The sequence below is a fragment of the Electrophorus electricus genome, chromosome 2, assembly GCF_041902795.1.
Source record: "Electrophorus electricus isolate QZ-2024a chromosome 2, ASM4190279v1, whole genome shotgun sequence".
Classification (NCBI taxonomy): Eukaryota; Metazoa; Chordata; class Actinopteri; order Gymnotiformes; family Gymnotidae; genus Electrophorus; species Electrophorus electricus.
Window position 1 is genome coordinate 37,724,235 of NC_137498.1, and position 20,395 is coordinate 37,744,629.

Sequence of the window (20,395 nt, forward strand, 5' to 3'; positions counted from 1 at the left end):
TGGCAAGGCAGTGGAAGGTGGATGTACAGTATATGTCTAATGTTGACAGCCTAGTAATAGATCAGAAATTTGTCATATCTGAATTGAGCATCGTTAGACTCTCTGACACTGTAATTATCCCCAATAATAGATTCCCTTCCAGAAAGCATGGAATAAGAGGACAGACTGCTGATATTTATGACCTGTATTACTGGTGACATTTCCAAAAGTTTATCTTATTAAAGTAGGTTTTTAAATTGAGCCACTGTTTAACAGACAGAAAAGTGCATTACCTTATCATCCTAATCACTGAATTCAGCCATCATTACTACATTAGGAGAAAACCTGTCACACAACTGAAATTGGAGATGTTTTGTTTAATTCCTCTGCCAGTTCAGCCATTTATCGTGGCCCTGTTTGCTTTTTCGAGTTCACTGTATCATTTTCTATTCCATCACTTAATTTCAGTCAGTTTTCACTGAAAGCTCTAAGTCAAAGTCACACATTATAGAGCCCCAGGCAGGCCTTGGTTCCAGCTAATTCCTGCAGCATGCAGTTTGTAATTCACTCTGTCATCATATCAGAGGCTGCCAGTGTTTCACCCTGCTTCCACAATCCAGTTCCATCTTTTCACTTGGCTCAGGTACAGAAACCTTGGCGTGCACCTCAGCCACACACAAGCAACATAAATCTAATAACTGAGAGTAGGAGTTATATGCAAATGCCAGTGGCTGGGCAGATGAAAAGAACTTGATGGTGGATGTAAGTTCACATGCTCAAATATGCTTCAAAGTGCATCCGTAATGGAGCAGCCAAGATCCTCATCCAAACCAATTTCATCCAGCCGCATGAATACCAGTTGTTATTCACAGAAATCTTAATCTCCAAAATGGCTTGATCAGGATAGTTTAATTTCCTATTATTTGATATTGAGAAGGGTTCATTTACAACCCAATTTTTAATTATCTTTTTTCATATCCGTCTTGAGTAACAAAATAAATATATAAAATTACCCTCCAAGTCACATACCTTGTCCATTGTTCACTTATGTAGCATGTTAAAATGAGTGTTTTGAAATTATTAAAAAAGATATCTTACATTAAATGTAATTTAATCTCTGTTGAGTATTGAGCCCTGGAGGGGACATGGAGGGGGGGAAAAACAGAGTAATTATAATTATTATTATTATTTTGTTGTTTTTTGTGAGATCTCTCAAAGCTGTCAATTTATACAACAGAGCTGTATAACATGTATACCAAAGCTGTCCTGTTTAAGCAGTAAAACATGAGAGGGAGTATGTTATCACGAAAACATCATAGCTGAAGCAAGGCCATAATGTTGTGTTAAATGTTTTAATTTTGGCAATTCCTTATTGCTCTGTTGTTGGTGTTTGTTGCTCTTATTGCTCTATTGTTGGGGGTACTACTTAAAACAAAAAACAGCAAAGTCAAAATACATTTCAAGTATATTACAATGCATTACAAGTGCAAGTACTGAAAGTAGCGTAATTCATTGTTTCTATGACATGACTATTTTTCCTAGTGTAAACACACCTGGTTATTCCCTTGAGAGTAATCTGAACTTTTACTTTATCTAGAGGTGATAGATAAAACTTAATATAACTTAAACAGTCTCGATAACAGATTCTCTCATATGCGTTATCCTAGACTATCATGGTTGTTTTGATACAGGGTTATATGGTCTTGTGTTTTATATAAAATATGGGCATTTTACTGGTGTTAATATGTTTTTTAAAAACATTTAAAATAAGCTTTTTTTCATTGTAAGTACATTATTTTTTTCTGTGGTAATAAACAGGTCACTGCATTTGCAGTAGACAGAGATTAAATTATAAACAGATCAAAATTTCCTCTTAAATAGACACCTATAGAAATAAAGATAGGCTTGAAGATATGACTTCATTGTTTTCCCTCCACCTAGACCTACATAACATGAAAGTGAAATATGTCACTAAAGGGAGAGTTGAAATCCTTGCTTCTGCAGGTGTGGGCTGGAAAACAATCTAGCAGTCTGCATGTGGTAACAATCCCCACCATAATGATGCACGATTAATCATGATTTAATCTCCAGCTATTACCAGGCATTAGGCCAGAATAGAAGCTCAGGGAGCCAAGAACAGTCATGCTGCTAATCTTTTTCACAAGCCCAGGAAGCTCTCAGTGCTTTTGTGTGTGTGTGTTTGAGAAAAAGAGAGAGACAGTAAATTAATTTAAATGACATTATTTTTGATGAGTAGTAAATAGTGAGTAGTAGATTGCTTTTGAAGATTCCATTTCTACAGGCTGATTCCAGGGCACTAAAAATGACTAGTACTATTCCTAGAAGGCCCCAAATGATGTCACGGTCTAGTTATCACAAGCTACTAAAACTTTCTTCATAAAGCTATCAAACTAAATGTGTGTGTATGAGAGCATTTAAGTGTGTGTTATAGCACTAGTTAATTAAATTGATTCTGAGTCATACAATGGCTATAGTGAGCAGAAAAATGATCAGATACACAGAATATGACCAAAGTTATTTGAACTGAATTCATCTTCAGATGAATTAGATTACAATTATGGATAACTTGGAATTTTCCCATACAAAAGAAGAAGCTACTAATTTCAAACCTAGTGTACATTGTTTTTACCTAGGTACTTAATATAAATATTATAATGAAGCTACTTAAACACATTTTGTAAAATTATGGCTGAAAATGACATGCAATCATCTCCCAGCTAAAGCCCATTATTCACTTAACAATGGCTCTGTGTTTCAGGGCAGGGTGTCCTGTTTTCACTTTTAATATGTCCAGTTATAATTGTTACTGTAATTTCAGTTGTCTTCACAGGAACAGTGACACAATTCAAAATGGCTACAGAAACCCAGTGCTCAGAAGCAAAGTCAGGATATACTAACCCAAACAAAACTGCATTGTTCATTCTGAGCAGAAGATTTGCTTAATATCTACTTTGCATGGAAAGTCCTTTTCCAAACTGTTAATGTAACCATTTCAGCACTTTAGTGCAAGTTATTTTTACCCCACATCACTAAACTAAATATTCTTTCTGAAAAAGCAGTTAAAAACAAGGTCTAAGCAAAACAATCTAGAAGAATAAGTAGAAAAAGTCTACATTCAAAAGTCTACATTCTGTGCTATTATTATTATAACTTGACTTTATGATGCCATTTGATAGTTTTCAAATCTGCAGCTGTGGTGAGTGAAGAAGTTTGGTAATACTTTTGTGAATTGCAAGTGATTATCACTTTTAACTACAATACAGAAACCTTAAGTGAGGCCTAGTCTTCTTAAATGTCTAATATTTTAGATACTTTACACAGTATGGATTATATTGACCCGTTAATTACAGCGATGCCTCTTCTCAAGTGGACTTTTTTGATTCCCAGACAAGAGTCCAAAGCTGTGTCTAAAACCAAACAGAACTCCTGCTGGCAGTGATTTTAGTAGGTGAGAACAATTGAATTTCTCCATGTTGATTTAGAGTGAGGCTAACAAACTATGGCTGTCTTATAAACTACTGCTGTTACTAAGTAAAGACTGACCAGAGAGGTTATGAAAATTGCTTGGCATATTTCATGGGCCTAACTTCTAATCATCTTATTTGGACTTCCTAGCATCAGAGTATTTGTGTTAAAACTAGAAGTGGAGAAAATGTAAAAAGAAAGAATGCCAAATTAATGTTTTACACAGTCATCACAATGTCCACTTCAACCTCTTGCCATTATTTATCTATCTTTTTATTTAATGTGAGGCTGGGGGGGGGCAAACTTCTAACTCATTTATTATTCTTGCCATACTGAATGACAGGAAGAATGTTTTCTTGGCTCTCAGTTACATTTCCATCATTGGAGCATGTTTCGGTTCTGTAACTTCATTTGAAAAGCATGACGTGCTGTATTATGTGGCAACTGGCATTAGTTGTGGCAGAGAAAAGAGAATGTCATTTAGGTTTGCTGAGTGGATTTCTCTAGGTATGTTAGTTCCAACAGAACATAGTTCTGTTATTTGGCAGACAAAAGGACCTGAAATTCACTCAAAGAAACACACAAAACAAAATAAAAGACATTTGTAAATTCTGAATTTAGTTTTTATTAAATATTGTATTGAACAAATACATGTTAACAAATACATAGATTTCATTACAGCCTTCATTACCAAATATTCTGTTGTACATAAAATACTGAGCCTGGCACCTGCTCTTATAATGAGCCCTCACCCTTGATCATTATTTTTTCTCTGTCTCTTGTTTGGTGTTGAAAATACAATCTGTGATCAGATATATTTGGTAAATATCTTTAAATGAACCAGTGTGGGGTTTTTTTTAATCACTGGTTAAAAATATGGCAATTAAGCAGTGTAAGAGAAAGGAAGCATCATTTTCCAGCACAAAGACCTCACAAGCACAATGCACTTTCTTGGTTCAGATTTCTAAAACAGATGTCAGTAGTCTGCTATAAAAGCTATTATTGTAGAGTTCAACGCAAACCTTAAATGTTTTTTTTATAAGATAGCCAACTGACATTACAGCTAGCTAACCTCATCTGAAGATTGCTGATTTAATAAACATGCTGTTATGTTGACTACACCAAACCATAAAAATATCACTTCTACACTCTTCTGTAATGTGTAATTTATCATATACTCATAAATGGCAATCATATACTCATAAATGACAACAGAAAAGCAGACTTTGTAAAGGTTCCAACAACAGAGCTAAAGGTTCTTACCTGGAGCCACTGTAAATAAATGAAAACACTTAAGTTCAGAAAGAGCAATAAATCACGAACTTGTCAGAGGTTAGTTTCAGTAGTTAAATGACAGCAAGATTTACATTAGTGAATATTTCTCTGATGGAACAAAATTATATTATTATATATTATTGTATTTTTCTAATACAAGACAGGGCATAGATTCTACATGAAATTAGATATTGGCTTTATTACAATATGATTGCTGTTACTTTGTGTTTACTTGTATTTGTATTATTAAGCCTTAGCTCTTGTCTGCTAACCCGAGCTCTAGGTACATGGTCGTTCATCGCCTCAGAGATTACCAAAGCCAGTCTGGGTGCCTGGAGAAGGTCAATATCTACAGCTTGAGAGCTACCAGGACTCTCCCAGGTAGCAATGTTTACCTCCGTCACTCTCCTAGCCAATACCTTTTCATTCTCCCTTCTAACGTTTTTAACCTCACTCACTCTCCTAGCTAATATTGTTTACCTAAACCTTTCTCCCATCTAACACGGTTAACCTCAGTCACTCTCCTAGCTAACGCTGATTGACTCAATTACTCTCCCAGCTAACGGTCTGGGAACGAAATTATGCACGAATGTCTGCTGGGATTTCATAAACTTGTAAATAATACGTATAAACGTATTATTTCTGACAACGTGCAATTCTGTCAGCGTGTATTATAGTCTTGTTGCTCCGATCATGACACACTGACACACTTCTGCGACATAGAGTACGATCGACAAGATGGTAGTTAGCCTCCAGCTATTAGATCCAAAACACAAACCAATTAATTTCCGGGGGGGGGGGGGGGGGGACTTCTCATTTTCATCAGTACAATCAACAAGTTGAGCATCCTTTAAGAACTGTAAGATTTCATCGACTAGTGGGCTACTACAAATACTCAGCCTGGATAAAGACAAGGGAACAAGTATGCCTTGTCGAAGAGACAACGGCCGGCAACATCGACCTGGTGTCCCGGAATATCAGGTAACATCCCAGTTAGATGCGGAGATGAGCGGCATTTCGCTTTCAATCGACAATAAGCTATCCTGATCAGATGCAAGCAGCTCACTTGCATAAGTCCTCTATAAAGAATTAGGTTATCTTATCACCGCTCCGTGTAAAGCACAGAGCTCAGCAAGGAGCAAATTACATAACAAAAAATAAAAAATAAAACACCACAGCAATATGTATGAGTGACAACGGAAACCGCAGTAAAGGAATTTATACTCACCAAGCTAAAAATACCCCCGAAACAGCCAAGAACATTTTATTGTCCCTATTGCCGGGCGGGAAAAATATCTAAAACGAAACGTCCAGGACCCATCCTCGCAAAATCGCTTATGCTTCCTAACTGGAACGTTTCAAGCACAAAGAACTATTGCTAAACAACATCCGTGTAAAACACTCGACAAATGCTTAAAACAGTTCACTACCTGAAAAAGAGTTAAAACTCTAGGGTGTGCCTGCTTGGTGGCCTTGGCGGTCAGAGAGCAGGGTTCGGAAAGATGGTGAGCCAGCCGCAGGTTTATTGTAGAATTTAGCACTCGACTACAAATAATCAAGATCGTCCAATCTGTATAATGTCCGTTACTGTAATATAATTAATAATCAACTTACTTTTAAACAGATTGACAGAAACAACTGAGGATGCTTATGGAAGTCCACAAAGCATGGCAGTACGTTCCTCCATTAGCTAACGCAAAAGGGCTCGTGCTGCGCATGCGCAAAGTACATCCTGGCGAAAACTACAGCGTCTCAGTAGGAACAACTCAAAACGTAATACAACAGAGTAAACATAACTAACATAACATGGGCGCTATATACTTTCTTACATAGCCACCCCCAAATTTTGTAACTAAATTTGCTTCTTAAATAACATATTAAAGTCAATTATCTGGATTGTCCTCATCATCTGTCCAAGTGGGTAATCTGACCAATCGTGCAACTGGTTGCAGGTATGTCCGACCCTTGATGCATACCTCTGCTGTTCTGATAAGTCCGTCCGTTCCAGGGTAGGCTTTAATCACCCGACCAATAGGCCACATAGCTCGAGGCAGCTGAGGATCAACTACCATCACTACTTGACCAATGGATAAGTTATCTTGGTCCTTATGGCACTTTTGTTGCTTCTGAAGATCTGGCAGATGACAGCGGATGAAGTTAGTCCAGAAATGATCTACTAGGACCTGGCTGTGTCTCCAGCGTCACCTGCCAAGGAGATCACCTGAAGCGTGGATATCTTGAGGGAGTGAGGCATCCCGGTGGCCCATTAGTAACAGATATGGAGTGACTGGATCTGGGTCAGCAACATCTGAGGAGACGTATCCTAGCGGCTTTGAATGAATGATACCCTCAACCTCTATCATCACTGTGCGTAATACCGGCTCAGTCATAGTCTGATTCTCCAGTACCACTTGTAGAGCTGCTTTAACCGATTTGATCTTTACATTATAAGAGCCAAAAAAGTCCACTCCAGTGGACCAGAAGGTTGGCTTATACAGGTGGAGTCGGGCAGGTGGTAAGTCAGCCATCCTGGGGATCTCTGGCTTAGCTCTCCACCTGTGGCACTCAAGGCAATTATGCTGATGTCATTTGACAGCTTCCCTACCTCTTAGAACCCAGTACCTGTGCCTAATCACACCAAAGACATTCTGGACCAGGATGATGCAACTCCATCATGTTTCTGAACAAGCAACTGTGTGACACATTGTTTAGAGTCCAGTACGTTTGGGTGAATAGTGTCCAGATCTAAAGCCTCTGTTCTATGAAGTCTTCTTCCTACACGTAAAAGACCGAGAGGTTTATCGTACTCAGGAGCGAGGGCAGCCAATCGACTTTGAGGGGCAACTGACTTGTTCAAAGAAAGAGCATCTAACTCCTCTGGAAAGCTCGCTATCTGAGCCCGTTTGAGCAGATAAATTCGGTAGCTAAAGCATCAGTGGCAGTCATATCAGAATCACCTGGAGTGCTGGCCGCTGCATGAAGGAACCAGTGAGTGATGCTTAGAAGGGCTCTCCATGTCTGGATCTGTGTGAGGTCAGGACTGCTAAATGTTGTACTGCCACAGAAAACAGTTTTCTTCTCTTCATTATCTCTCTCTCTCAGGCCTCTAATAGGGGTAAGACTGGCCATGAATCTGGATACTGGTAGAGAAATTGTGACCTTGCTGCCAGCGATGTGGCTGACTGAACTCAAACAGAGTCTTTCCCCTAGTTAGATCATCTGCTGGATTATCAGATGTATTCACATATCTCCAGTAAATTATTTCAGTGAGATTTTGTATCTCAGAGATATGTGTGCCCACAAACACCTTATATCTACATGAATCAGATTTAATCCAATTCAGTACAGTTGTTGAATCAGTCCACATAATTATATCTCTGACAAGAATGTCCAACTCTTCATTGAGAACTCCTGCCAGTTGTGCTCCAGTGAGAGCTGTGTACAGTTCTAGGCATGACATAGAAATCTGTTTATGGGGGGCAACCATAGATCTTGCCATAACAAAAGACATGTGAATGTGTTCTTCCTTACAGTGCATGTGGAGATAAGTTACAGAACCATAAGCTTGTTCTAAACCATCGCAGAAGATAATATGCCTCTGTTCTGGATCCTCCATTATCCGCACAGAGAGAAATGTAGCATCGGTGTATCTTCACTGAAGGTAAACACTTAAGTTCTACTTCTCACGTTCTCCATCTCTCCAATAGTTCATCAGTAGGGATGCACTCATTCCAGCTTATCTCTGCTGACCAGAGACCTTGCACAAGGATTTTAGCCCATGTTGTGTAGGGTATGAGGTATCCTAAGGGATCATATTGCATTGCCAGTACTTTATACACATTTCTGAGGGTTGACTCTTAGTACTCTACAGGACAATGCCTATAACCTAAGTGATCCGTAAGGCAATTCCATCACAAACCTAATGTAGATTCCTGTGGGTCTTGGCACTGAGAGCCACAATTCTGTACTAGTAGCTCTAGCCTCAGTAGGGAGGTGTTCTACTACAGCTTGAATATTGCTGCCCCATTGTCTTATCTCAAAGCCTCCTAAGGCTAGCAGTTCACAAAGTCAGTCAATGAGCTTTCTGGCTGACTCTACAGAGGTGAGACTTTGGAGGCAGTTGTCGACATAAAATGCTCGTTCTATTGACTGCCTTCCCTAAGCTGTCTCACATAATACTGAAGTGCATAAGTACTCCTGTTCAGCACTACATGTAGTCCCTGTTGTACTACTGCCATTCGAACACTGTGGGTTCCTCTTCCTTCTTCTCTCTCCAAATGAAGCGGAGTAATGGCTTGTCTGGGGGAACGAGGCAGATTTGGTGAAACATTGCCCTGATGTCTCTGCTTATAGCAACAGCATGCTCCCGAAACCTAAGAAGGATACCTAATAATGAAAGTCCCAATGCTGCACCTGTCAGGAGGTTACTGTTGAGGTTTTGGCCCCCTTACTGGAATGAACACTTGAATACTAGCCTTGCTTTACCATTATGATACACAAGGTGATGCTACAGGAACCAGGACTCTTCAGTAGAATCTACAGACTCAGAAGACAACCTCTGTATATAGCTTGCCTGCTTTAGTTTCTTTACCTCTTGATAGTAAGCTTCAGCTCTTCCAGTATTCCTAGCTAGGTGTTGCCCCGTGCTCCGTTATAAGGAGAGGCAAGCAGTTACAGGTGCTCGCAGAAGTGATGAATCTTTGGATCGCAGCAGAGGTGTCGCATACCTTTTAGCTCCATCCATCTCTACTTGTGTAGTTTGGTGCTCCAACAATGCTAGAGCTTGCTGGGCTAACTTTTGAACACAACCTCTTTGCCGTTGACATAAGGCAATGTGTCTACCTTCCACTGCCTTTCCACATGATGCATGAGATCGGAGGCAGGAGGATTGACTGTGGTAGAGAGGCACTGCTGAGCTCACATAGACAGTTGAATCAAGTTTGCAAGGCCCACCTGAGGGGTGTGGAGATTGTTACAGGGCCTCCAGGTGGACCAGCTCTTAAAGGGTGAGTAGGAAGGAGTAAATGGGGGAAATCTGAACCTGTTAGTACTAAAGGGTGTCTCTATCTACAGACAAAAGAGGTAAGCCCTGTAGATGTTGATACTTTGCAGTCAGTGCCCTAATTGAGTAGCTATGCTCTGAAAGACCAAGTTCATCTGCAGTGAATGCATGATGGATTCTGAACCTCTTGGCTGGATTGTGTGTGGGGGGATACTGGTCCTGCTGCTGGGTTGAAGCCCTGTTCAGTTTTCCTGGTTTAATGGCCTTGTCCTGGTATCTCCTCTATGCTCTTGAGACTATGCTGGGAGACACACCTTCTTGTAATGGCGTGTATGGATGTGCAATACTGGAGGATTGGTGCAACCTGAATGGGCTGCAGGTACTGCCTCATGTTACCAGTAGTGACAAGGACCCTAGCAAAATGCAAAACTACAGTCTTCTAGAGAAGAATCAGTCTGTGAACACCTATAAATCCATTCACTTTTTGGGGGTGGTCTTGCAGTTGCCTCTCATGTGAACCTGTTGTCACTTTAATTTGCACCAAAGCAGGTGAAATTGATTCACAATCACTTATGCTTTTTAACTGGACAGATTGATGTCCTTGAAGATTAATTGACTTGATGTTATACTGTGATGATTAATTGTTCCTTTAATGTTTTGATCACTGTACATTTTATAATATTTTTTAATATCTCACACCCAGTTCTCACTATTGCATGAGTACCAAATCCGAAAGCACTGCCATATCTCGCGTTTGTAGCATTGTTTGTTTCTGTACATCTTTCATGTCACAGTTTTATTTTTTGTTCAAACCCAAGCCACATCAAAATGTAAACCAAGAACCAAAAATTAAGCATCTCACTATATATATACAATTAAACACAATACATGCACCCGACCCAATAATACACTATATCTCGCAGTTAAATACCCAACATGTCAGTACTGAAATTTGTAGACTGGAACTTTACACAGCTCTCCAATTTTTCAGACCCTTTACTTATAATTGGTGGCGACTGTATTACAATAATAGTATATCTTGACAAAACAACAAGTATAAGCATCACACACAATGGAAATTCACAGTAAAAATAGTAAAACAGCTCATAAATGAATCTTAGAAATGGTTGGAATCTTAAAGAACCAATTTACATTAGGGTTAGGGTTGTTGTTTTGATTTATTTTATTATTGTGTGGTAAGGTTCTTTGGATCTAATCTAGTTGTGCATAGGTTATTACAATACTGGTTCTGATCAAGTATGGTTGATGAGAGGTGTCTAAGTTAAGTCAAATTGTGGGCTTTTATTTTTGAGGGATGCAGGCAATTTTTCTATTGATATGCTCTTGCTTTAGGTTTTTTCCAATGTGTAGTGCTTATGAGGTTTTTTGGCTTTCCAGTTCATAAGGATGGTTTCTTGCCAATGATTAGTACTACACAAAGTGTAGACAGAGTGACAGGGGGACAAATCTGTGATAGGGGGATTGTTTAACCTGTATGATTGGAGGTTTATAATTTCTTGCCAAAAATATTTGTTGTGCTGTGTCAAATGTATATATTACGTTGTATGTTGGTGCAAGTGATCAAGTGGAAAGAGTAATTACATACTTGGGCCCAGATATTGGTATTGAGAGTGACTGATAGGGCTTTCTTCCATTGTCTATTAATCTATACATTTTAGATAAGGGATTCTTTGTAGAAGGAATATTGGTAAAGTTTGACTGTCACGTTGAGGAGGCAGAGCAGGATGCGGGGATGAGTTGAGTAAAATAGAGACATACGTTTATTAGCACATACAACACAGAAGTCGTAGCTCGAAGGCTATCGGGGTTAAACATCGACCACATCCACGACAAGACAAGAGATTTATAAACGCGCACGATAATGACACAAAACAAGGATCAGGTGAGAAACATGAGAGGGCGTGACCATGCAACACACACACACACACACACACACACACAAAGACCTCGAGGGGGAGGGGCCGTATCGTGACAGAGACTAATGTCTAATGGTAAGTATAATGTATTCTAGACTGATTTTTGAGCATACAACATACCTTAATTAAAATTCTGAAATAGCTGTAAAAATGGTATTATTATGTTCTTGTAGAATATCTGCTTATGATATGTGATGCCTTTAAGAAGAAAGATTTGTTTTTTATTTATAAGAAAGTCGGGGTTTCAAATCAGATTGGAATGAACTGGTTAGTGTGAATATCATCATGTGATTATGTGATCATGTGATATTTCCACCAAGATGTCAGTATGGTTGTGATTGTGAGATTTTTTAAACCGTGGTGTTTTTTTGTGTGCTTGATAAATGATAAGCTTGAAATTCTTATATCTTTAGTTATTGTCTTATTGGGTTTTTATCCATCTTAATATGTATTTGATTAACAAGATAATAATCATAGAATGCATACAGCATACAAGCTCTCTGAAGTTTTAACTATCCCCACCTGATTCTAGTTTTTCCCCCAGTTCCCCATCCATAATAACCCCCTTCTTATAACCTACAGCTCTCTTCCCCTGCCTCTTTGAAAGGTTTTGACAAACTCATGTTGAATACTAAGTGTTTTTCTGGGTAATAATAAAAATAATAAAAAACGTAAATGCATACATGCAACATGTTGATTAATTTACTTGTTTTTGTGTACTGATACATGAGTTACATCATTTCACTGTCATGCAGCCTGTTTCCAAAGTGCACTACCACTCCCAACATTCTGTTCGTCACTCAGAGGAAAACACAACCAATCAAAGACAGTTCCCAAGATCATCATCACCGGACTATTAGCTACATCTGTTTTTATCCACGAGCGTCTGAATTTCTCTGCTTTGTCACAGAATACTTCTCCCGCGGTGCAAATGGTGGATTCAAAGGCATTGATGAGGGACGTTTCCAATCAGGGACATTTACTCGGTCAACATTAACAGGTACTGAAGGGGTTACATACACTTTTTATGGAAGTCATCACTAAACAGCAGGTGGAATAACTCAAGAGATGTATCTGAACTCAAGAAATGTATGAGAGACCTCACCTCCCAACTACCTTCAGCATCTTCTACCCCATCTGTTGCTAATTATCATGCTTTCCCTGTAAATAAGTCAGACAAACACAATGGTTGCCCAGACAGGTGTCGGGGTTTTTTTTTGCTGCAATGCGCTTTGTATTTCAGCAGCACCCCTCCCTGTTCTAACCAAGCTAAAATAGCATTCTTCACCTCACATCTGACTGAAAAGGCATTTGATTAGACAACTGCAGTATGGAAGAGAGTACAAATATTGGCTTATGAGGAGTTTCTCTTTCAGTTCAAAGCTGTGTTTGATCATTCTCATGTAGGGAGAGCCTGTGGAAAGATGCTTATTAAACTCCATCAAGGTACTTGCTCAGTGTCGGACTATGCTCGCAAGTTTCATACGGTTGCCAAAGGTAGTAGTTGGAATGAAGTGGCCCTGCTTGTTGCGTTTCATAATGGTCTGAACTGAGCCTCTGCATGAATTGGCCTGCAGGGATGATGAGATCAACTGATTGCTATGGCCATCTGTCTGGGTGGCTTCCTCTAAGTACAAAGACCACACAGAACAAATCGTACCTATCTCTCTTAGCCTACTACTAGAGTGAGTTTGGAACCCCAGCATGAGAATCCAGCAGAAGCTACGCAGTGTCTGCCCGTGCATAGGTTACCATAACCTAAACCAAATTCTAAGAAATATTTTTGCCCTTTACCACTCATCATACTAACACTCAAGCAGTTCAAAGATGCCAAATATTTAACCAAGATGGATCTCTGTAGTGCCTACAATCTGGTTCATATATAAGGGCCTACTTATGTCTTATGGCCTCAGTGTAGCACCTTCTGTTTTTCAGGCTTTCATTAATGTTCTTTTTGGGTTCACTGGGAAACACGCAATAGCCTATATCAATGACATCTAAATATACTCTCCAGATTTAAAGACCCAAGTGCTACACATTCGCTTGGTACATCTACAACATAATTACATAATCTAATACATAATTAGCCATAGTGGGATCACCTTGGATCATCAAAAAACCAAAGCTATTCTTAATTGGCCTATACAATAAAAAAACTCAAGTTTTCTCAGTTTTGCAAATTTCTATCAATGTTTTATAAGGAACTTAAGCAGTATAGCAGCCCCTCTTAAGGCCCTCCTAAAAGGAGCTTCAACTCAGTTCCACTGGAACCAAGAGCCAGAACAAGCATTCAGATGACTGAAAGTCTTTCACTACTGTGCCTCTTCTTAAGCATCCCAATCACTCAGTCTCATTTGTTGTGGAGGTTGATGCTTCAAATATAGGTGTAGGAGCCATTCTGTCTCAAAGAAACAACAATTCTAAGCTACACCCTGTGACATATTTCTCTCATAAACTGTCCATGGTTAAACGAAACTATGGTATAGGAGAACGCAAGCTATTGGCCATAAATTGGCCACTGGTTGGAGGGGGCCAACTATCCCTTTATGGTTACTACTAACCATTGGAATTTAGAGTATATGCACTTTGCAAAATGGTTAAACTTTCAACAAGCCTGCTGGTCACAATTCTTCTCAGGATTCCAATTTAAGATCCTGTACTGCCAAGGTTCTCGCAATACGAAAGTAGATGCCCTGTCCCGCATTCACCTGGGGGAGATGGAGGAGGATCATAACTCTCAGGAAACCATCCTTCCTACATGGGCACATATAGCATTAGTTTGATAGGAAATCAACAGTGAGATTGAAAGGGCACTAAAGGAGACAGAAATGCCAACTAAATGTCCTGATGGGAGACTATATGTACCAGTACCAATCCTAGATTGGTTATTAATCTGGGCTCATTTGCCTCTCACTACAGGTCATCCCAGTGAAACATGTACCCGCCAACTCCTCTCTAGTTGTTATTGGTGGGAATACCTAATGGGTGATGTTCACAGGTTTGCCACCTCCTGCTCATTATGCAGTTTAAGTAAGACTCTGAAGACCCTACCTGCAGATAAACTTATGCTGTCTCCCATACATGAAAGATCTTGGTCACACCTAGCTGTGGAGTTCATTACTGACCTACCCTTCTCTAATGGCAATACTACAATTTTAACTCTGGTAGACTGATTTTCTTGTGGGGTGAGGTTTATTCAATTCCCTGGATTATCCACTGCCATTTAAACTGCAGAGGCCCTGTTCAACCATGTGTTTCTTATTTTTGGCATACCTGAATACATCCTGTCTGATTGAGGACCTCAGTTCACTTCACGAGTATGGGCCTCCTTTTTTGAACACTTTGGGGTGGCCAAAAGTCTGATTTCTGGATATGATCCTCAGTCCAACAGCCAGTGCGAATGAACTAATCAGGAACTGAACAAATGACTAAGATTGTCTCAACAATCCCTCCAACTCCAACTCGATTTCTACCAACATCCCTGCTGTGGACAAGTGGTTGAAACGCAGCAAGAAAGTGTGGGAGGAGACTCATCAGTGCATTGAGCAAGCACTGCAGCAAGAACTGGCCAATTGGCACAGAGGAAAGACCATGGAATACCAACCTTTGGATTGTTTATGGCTCTCAACACTAGATTTCCGCTCTCCTGGCTCCTGCCGTAAACTAAGCTCTAAATACATCATGATGCTTTTGCATCATGGACTTGAGTAGAAGAGAGGGTTCCATCCAATATCTCAAGTGTACTACCACTCCCAACACTCATGTTCATCACTCAGCGGAAAACCCAATCAATCAAAGACAGTTACTGAGATCATCATCATTGGACTATTAGCTACATCTGTCTCTCATAGACTCATAGTATATTTAAACCTTCCATGTCTGTATTTTCTTTACAAAGTATTGCCACTACTGATTTCTGTGCACACCAAGTGATATTCTCCTTTTTGCCTGTTTGTGTTTCTGATCCTGTTTCCGATTGCTCTCTAATGTTCTATGCCTGCCCCTTTTGGATTTCTGCCGGGTCTGTTTATCTACCTGTTTGCTATGTTCCCTGCCTTTAACCTACTGGTTCTCACTCTTGCCTGTGTTCCGACTATCATTCTGGATTATTCTGTCTTGATTAAACCTGCACCTCTTTAATTGTGAGCGTCTGAATTTTTCTGCCTCCTCACATTTACATAGAACTGATCTTAGTATTACTGTATGATTGGACAAAGACAAGCTGTAAGCTGAGAGTAAGCAAATAACATGACTCCTTACATCTTGCTTTTGCATTCTTGGTCTTATTTTATCTTTTTTTAAAAGCTACATGAAGAAACTCTGACGTGTGGACAACAATAAAAATGAAATCTTGATTTGGTTAGATAATCTTCCTTTTGCTTTACATTTACTACAGGGTAGGACTAGATCTGATACTATACTTGCCTGCATATGTGGAAAATGTCAAGCTTTTTCTCAGGAATAGTTCATTTACAGTTATTTCTTCCTGTACATTAAAAATTATTTTTAGATGTTTTATATAATTTAAAAAGAACTTGTGTGAATTTGGATATTCTTCAAAAGACAATATCAGAATTTTGCATTCATTTATTTTTCATATTTTAAGAGTATACATTTCCAAAAAACATCTAAATCCCTTTAAAATACCATTAAACATGTAATAAAATGTTGAAATGTACTGTTTTTATTTTTTCTAGATTATTCCTTAAAATCAAACAGGAATAAAGTAAGCGAGTCCCCATCCATGGCCCCATTGTGCATAAGTCTGAAATACACAAGATTCCTTTTAACTTGGTGTGCCCCTGGTCATTGCTGCAGCCTGCTGACTGCTTTGTAAGTCAGCTTTTATGCACCGCATCTTCACTGATCTTCAGAATCCTTGGTAATGATGAGACTACACATCACGGCAACTGCATATCCCATACACGAGACTGTTTTTGTTGAGAGGGATATTCTATCCAGGAAGAGAGGAAATGCAGGTTAAAGAAATACTGTGCATTTGTCCCTCATTAAGTATTATGTGTCAGCACTGAATGTGTGTAACCACATGACACTACTGTTCCTTTCCCTGTGACCTCATGCTTGGCAGCATTGGTTTTCTCTGGCAGCCTGCATTGCATCACACTCTGAAGCTCAGCTGAATAGGATCAGGCACAGAGATGTTGAGGAGCATTCTTCCCTGGTAAATCTGGGTAGAAGGCTTTTTAGTGTCTCTTGTTCTTTGTAGATGAGTGATGGGAGGGTCTGCTCTCTTGCCTGGTCTTGCTCCCCTTGCCAAGTAAGGTGATCTTTAGCCTGACAGCTATGATTGGCCAATATATCCATAGGAAGTGACACCAGAGGCGAATTGTCAAGGGCTTGCAGGTCACTGGTGGTTTATTGAAGGGTCTGTTAGCAATGTGATGGATGGAGGACTGTGAGTCAATCGAAAAAATTGGTGCTGTGCTGTGATGTTTATATGCAGTATAATTTAAGGTGGTCAAAAGAGCTTTTGTATCCCAAAATGAGATGATAATTTTTGCTTACTTCTCCTTAATAATAATAATAAAAACATTATGGGTTGGTTTTACCTATTTTTCAGTTCTTACTAGGTAGAATTAAAGAAATTAATAAAACACAAATTAAACAAATTTTAACACTGGGGCTTTCTTAGGTTTCTGTGTCAAATGTGTATGTATTATTGTGTAACAGTGTGAAAATTCACTGTGTATATATATATATTGCATGCACATTCCCAGATTCCTAGACAACCACAAACAGAGGTCACATACAGACGCTGACATTAGCAGTCCAGTGTACATTCCTATTCGTAACTGATGGACCTGCTCTTTTTAGCATTATCAGAATGGTGCTTTTAAAGCAATCTATGTATGGTAATGTGGTAAAAATACAAACATTTTGTATTTATGAAATCAAAATAACGGAAATAGAAGTGGAAATAGAATGGAAAATGCCAGTTTATAATCTGCTCAAATGACACTGTACCCCATTTGTTTTAAAGACATGACTAATTGCATATCCTCTGCAAAAGTGTTGACCTGAATTTTCTTTTACTGCCCCCTTCAGGTAAAACATGGTTCTTACATTTGATCACACTTCATTTCAAATATCAGACCAAATGCAGGTGTGAATATTTTTCAGCATTCAGCATAGCTCTAACTCACACAGAGTGTTATAGGGAGAGTGTTATAGGGAGATTTGGCTGGAGTAATTGTCAGCAATAGCACTTTCTAGACCTTCATGCTTATTACATCACTATGGTAACTATCTAGCCCTACAGTTTTATTTTGGTTTTTTTATATGAAACATTCCTTCACATTCATGTCTCACTGGCATAAATTGCTGTAGTGCCAGTAAATGACCATAACAAGGCCAAATGAGGATCCGTGGAGCTTATAGACACAGGTGCTGATCTGGCCAAACTATATTTAACTTACATGTTACCCTTTAGTAATCTTTAATGGGGAGAGGAAAAAGAAGATTGGCTGAAATCTTCAGCAGTTCTCTCCATCCTTTCACTCATCTTGAAGAAATGTCCATGGAGGAAAAACAAAGCCATGCCATAATTCCAGCATGATTCATTTTAAGAACAGCCTTTACAATGGCTTTTTAAAATAAATAATTTCATGTGTCACTTAGATTGCTCTTTATAGGATATGATGAAATGTGTACTTGTTTCCTAATATTCAAAATATTGCTGATGACTGATATGTACTCCTAAAGAGCTCTTCAGCTTTTCAGGCCAGTATGAAATATGCAATATCAGTTCCAAACAGAACCAATCCTTATAGCAAGTATATCTGTGTATCTTGCTGCATAGAATAACATGTAATTATGGCATCTTTCTGGTTGAGAATGAGAATTCAACTCAGTGAGAGAAAACACCAACAGGGTTCCCCTTTAAGATTCTAGTTACATTTTTTTTTGTTTATTTAATAGTGATGTGCGTTAATTTAGACATCAACCAAAGCAAAGCACTGAAATGGAAAATCTGCTTGTTGCTATGAGATTAAGGGGACTGCATGTCTCCTGACAGCTCAGATTCATGTAGCACAAAATGCACATTTGCACATGCATGCAGCAAAATGTGTTTGATGTAGATATGTGCCATCATTTCCCTGGGTTGATTATGTTGAACATGGTTTCTATTTATGTTTGGGGTCTACTACTACTAAGTCTTAAGATGTTTATTAATTATGAACTTTTAGAGCTGAGTAATCACTGAAATCCATTCATAAAAAAATGAAACGTATTAATGGGTTTATTGATGGATATTAATATATTTATTCTATAAGATCATGGGTTTGATTTCTAAAGCAGCACATGTACTGTCATGTACTGTGATAAATACCCATGTACCATTTCAGAGAGTTATAAAGATAGATTATACCTTGTAAACTGCATTTTAAAATATGTATGTTATAAATTGCAATATGATTGAGATTCAGAAAAGGATATTTAAAGTGGTATTTGATTATGTAAACACAGAATGCCATAAAATTAGCAAAGCCTACAGACCGCCAAATAATATGGCATTTGTCTTCTAGGGTTTTATGGATTTTGGCATGAAAGATTCATTGGGATTTTTTTTTTTTCTCCAGCTTGGAAAGTTTCTGGAAATTACTCTGACAAAAAAATCCCCAGACCTCTCAGTATTTCTCTCTAAACACAGAAGAAATGAAATGAAAAATGATGTAGCTCATGTTCACTGATCCCCTGATCTATGCAGATAAAGACATTCACTAGGCAAACACACAAAGTGTAGACAAAGAAGGAGTGAGAAGCTCTGTGGAAATATCGAGTGACAGCTACATATAGCTGGCCTGGCGTGAAGAGGCAGTTTCCTATGTAGACTAGATTAGACTGACACCAGGAGAGAGAAATATATGCTATAATCTTCATATTGCAGAGTTCTAATTTTACACCAGGTGGCGCTATTTACATAGGCAGTCAGCTGCTGTACTATAAAATTCCTGTGAACAGCATTACCTGTTGTCACTATTAATGTCATTTCAGTGCTGATGATGAAATTAAACTGGAGAAATAGGAGCAATACATTTCTACAAATATATTTTATTTTGATGAAACTTTTTTTGTGGGGCCTCACATTGCATCTTAATTTTACACACACACATGTATACCAGCATGATTGTATTACATTATAAATGTAAGAAGAACGATGTAACATAACATCTGAAATACAAGTAATATGTAACTATACCATTTAAATTAGATTATTGCTTTAAGGATGAATTTTAAAAACAACACTGATAAAAAAAATCCAATAACAATCTTTCCTCAAAACCTAAATCAAATATAAATAGAAAGAAAAAAAAGGCAAAATGATGGAAAACTAAGGAATGGCTAGATCACAATTGATGCTTGTACAGCCTACAGTGTAACAGATTCTGAAAGTATCCTTCCCAACTCTTGGTGGTGATATTCTGTCATCAGACAAACCTTCAATAAGGTCCTGGTACCCCACACAGGGTTGTCTGTTTCAATGGTCCTACCACTATGATGGCCTTGGCAGTGATGGTCATCTTATCTGGGCTGTCCTGCCAAACTAGTTCACTGCAGACTTCTGCTGGAGTGTAGTGTGCCATAAAACCCCCTAAAAAAAGGCTTCCACGTGCTCATGCCAACAGGGCAGCAGCTGGACTCCAGCAAACTATGCAAAGTTTGGATAAAAAGAAAAAGATACATGACTGGGTAA

General features: G+C 38.7%; 1 long non-coding RNA gene across 1 annotated transcript; it reads right to left on the reverse strand.

Moving 5' to 3' along the window:
* Positions 1–4,066: 4,066 nt before the first annotated feature.
* LOC145652389 (uncharacterized) lies at positions 4,067–6,424 on the reverse strand. The gene is made up of 2 exons (XR_014118619.1): positions 5,969–6,424; positions 4,067–4,737 (listed from the first exon to the last, which is right to left on the reverse strand). It is a non-coding gene; the product is annotated as an uncharacterized LOC145652389 (long non-coding RNA).
* Positions 6,425–20,395: the final 13,971 nt, after the last annotated feature.